The following is a 3,982-nucleotide window of genomic DNA, read 5'->3' on the forward strand; positions in this document are numbered from 1 at the left end:
ATATATATATTATACGGAATAAGAAATCGACGAAGACAAACATTAAGGGCCGTTAGGCCAAGACGAATTGTAATGGGTAACGCCTGGGAGTAATTTTGAAAGGATATAGAATAAATAGAAGAGAAGAAAATAGTAGAAGAGAAAATAAATGTCGAGAGACGAGAGAAGTGGGAAATGACGTCCAGCTAGTTGGACATCGCATCCAAAAAAGACAGAACCGAGAAAAAAGGCCTATAATCACGTGTGATCAACAGGCAGAATACATATACACACGCACACACACACTCACACATACACACACATACATACACAGATGCTTGTCGGCTGAAAGTTCAGAAGACAAGTTTTAAAGCTCTTTTGAGGTATTCATTTATTGTCTTCTCCTTATTGATGAGTTCATCATAGCTGACATTCCAGTAAAGGCTATGTTTTTTTGGTCGTTCATATTTGGTGTCTTGTTGGGTGTACACAAGTTCTCTATGTTTTACGATTCCAAAATGTACATTTGAACACATTAAATTTCATTACCAATGTTTTTAGATAATTGGGTTACGAAATCCAGTTGCTTTTTGATGTGGTAAATACTTGGCACAAACATTCAGGACATCAAGAAAGAAAAGGTGAAAGATGTTACTGGATTTATTCGCTGTTATGTTTCTAAATGTTAGGGGTGTTTAACGAAAGCCCAAAGCGCAGTACTATCAAGCTATCGTCCTGAAGGATGCCTTTTGCCATTTTGTTCGTGTATGACATCAAATTTGATACGTTTGATAATGCCTCTAAGAAGTAGGGAGATGTACCAGGGTCTGGTTATGTAGTGGACGGCAGCTACTGGCGGTGGTGGGACTTCGGCTTATTGAAGCACTTTGATAATCCACCCATATGTTATACTATCAAAGGGATTTTGGTAGTCCAGCTATTGTATAGCCAAGTTTTTACGAAGCTTTATAGTTTTTTCTTGTAACATTTTATTAATTAGTAGGTATTCAATACAGCTTCTTTCTTTCCTCTCAACTTATTCAGGAGTTAAAATATTGTTGCTAGTACAATGATCCTGTAGAAACAGGTTGAGGCACCAAGTGCAGAGCTTATACAGGCTTATGCATAAGCGGTAATTGTATAAATGACTCTTAAGTGTGTCCAAAATTAAAAGAGAGGTCTTTAACTACTTCATCAATCCTATCAGATTTTTTATTCCTTTCTTGTTCAACTACTTTCTTGATACAGTCCCTCAGCAACAGAGATATTGGAGTATTTTGTCAATTCAATTGTTATAGAATAAAAACAAATACGACTTCTACAGAGACCATAGTTGCATTCCTTTAACCTAGTTTTTCAATTTTAATTGCTTACAATTCTGGTTCAGCATCATGAACAGCATTAAATTCATGTCGATACCGATAGTAGTTTTTGCAGTTCAGCCTTTAAAGACCAAGTATTTGTATAAGTTCTAGTATTTCAAATAAATTATTTCATATTGCCTCAGTACTCACACTCATTAATTTAATCCTCTTTAACATATTTCTGAGATATTCGGTATTTTGTTGGAGACGTACAGAATGAAAGGATAATTGTTCTCACTTCAGTGGATGGGTCTTGTGCATTAGGAACTATTTCATTAAATTCAATTCGCTTCAGATCAACTTATTAAACACCTTCATAATTTCAGAATCTACATCTACAGTTTCATCATAATCTTCGAATGTGCCTCCGAATCCGTTGTTAGTCAAGAGTTGTTAGTCAATTTAGCTTAATCACAATTTTATTGTAAAGAACATCATAAAGAGCCGGACGATGTCGAGTTATGTAAGTATATGCATGAGAAGACATACATAAAGCAAAAAATTCAAATCTGCACACATACATACATACATACATACATACATACATACAAAAGGGTTAGAGATGTAGGAAAAGCAGTAAAATGTGATAATCGATGTAGACTTTATGGAGTTAAAACCGAAGATATCATCCACATTATAAGCAGTTGTCCGAAAATGCCATCATGGTATTATCTACTGATGAGACATGATGTTATTGCGAGGACACTCTATAATGAAATCCGTCGGAAGGATAACCCCGGGGACAAAGAAATAAGAATCCACAGTTTGGTAGAAGCTATAGCCACTCATAATAAAAAGGAGTACTGGTGGAATGTCCCAGTGAAGACCTCAAATAAACTGTAAGCACAACAGACCTGATATAATGATTTGGGATAAAGAGAAACTGTGTACAGTTGTGGAAATTAGAGGCCCAGCGGATGTTAACATAAAGCTGAAGATCAATGTAAAAGAGAATACCGACACTGAACTATTGAGAAATCTGCAGTTACTTAATCAAGGTTACAAATTCAGCTTTATACCTATAATTGTTGGGGACTTGAGAGATGTAACACACCGCCTAAATACCAATCTTCAGAAATTAAGCTCCTCAAAACCAGAAAGGAGAAAGCTGAATCGAAGACTACAGATCCAATCCATCACTGGAACTGTAAAAATCTGTAAAACTTTCCAGAAGTTTATTATTTAAATACATATGAGCAAGTCTAGATATGCAATTATATGCATGAGAATACATACATAAAGCAAAACATACATACATACATACATACATACATACATACATACATACATACATACGTACGTACAAAATATCCTGTTGTTGATGTTAAAATTCCAATGAAGGAGCTTTGGATCTAGGTTAGAAACCGGCTCTTTCTCTATTGGTAAAAAATCTTGAAATGAAAGTGAACACTGACACATACATACATACATACATGCATACATACATACATACATACATACATACATACATAGATACAAACATACATACACAATACCAATCTTGAGAAATTAGGCTTCTCAAAACCAGAAAGGAGAAAGCTAATTCGATCCAATCCATCACTGGAACTGTAAAAATCAGTAAAACTTTCTAGATGTTTACCAGTTAAATACAAATGAGCATGTAGAGATATGCAAGTATGTACATGAGAATACATGCATAAAGCAAAACATATAAATCTGCAAATATACATGCATGCATACATACATACATACATACATATATGTATGCATACATACATACATACATACATACATAAATGCATACATGCATACAAAAATACCCTGTTGTTGATGCAGAACCGCTAAGTTACGGGAACATAAACATACCAACACCGCATGTCGCAGTAGTGTGGTGGAGGACACACACACGCACGCACGCACGCACGCAGACACACACATGCACACGCATACACACGCATACACATACATATATACGACAGGTTTATTTCAGTTTCCGTACAGCGAGTTCGCTCACAAGGCTTTGATCGACACTTTGTCCAAGGTGCCACGCAGAGGGACTGAACTCAGAACCCTGTGGTCGGGAAGCAAACTTCTACCTACACCTATGTATGTATGTATGTATGTATGTATGTATGTATGTATGTATGTATCTATCTATCTATTGCCCCTTATCAGTAAACTATTCCTCTTATTTTCGTTATGGAATAGCTTGTCTGATGTACTATTAAATTCTTTAAATATTGTCTTACCCAAACTATCTTTTTCTCTTTTTCTCTCTGTTCCTCTCTCCTCTCACTCTTTTTTTTTTCCTTTTTCTCTCTCTTTCCCCCTTGCCTTCCTTCCTTCCTTTCTTCTTTCCTTCCTTTCTTCCTTCCTCCCCCTCTTACTCGTTTACCGTACTCTCTGTCTCTCTCAATGCCTCTCGTCGCTCCTGTCTCCTCAAGCTCTCGCAGTTGCGCGCGTTTTGAAAACAAGTCTGGAGTTAAAGGTGTAAGCTTAGCGTTCCCATTCCCCCATACACCCAGACATACCAGGTGTAAATCGGGATGACGGAGTGTTTGGCTGGTTTGTCTTAGCTGCTTGCTCGTTTCGACGCGTACATGCATTCGTTGATCGGCTTGCGCGCTGTGTATGTGTGTGTGTGTGTGTGTGTGTGTGTGTGTGTGTGTGTGTGTGTG

The sequence above is a fragment of the Octopus bimaculoides genome, chromosome 1, assembly GCF_001194135.2.
Source record: "Octopus bimaculoides isolate UCB-OBI-ISO-001 chromosome 1, ASM119413v2, whole genome shotgun sequence".
Classification (NCBI taxonomy): domain Eukaryota; kingdom Metazoa; phylum Mollusca; class Cephalopoda; order Octopoda; family Octopodidae; genus Octopus; species Octopus bimaculoides.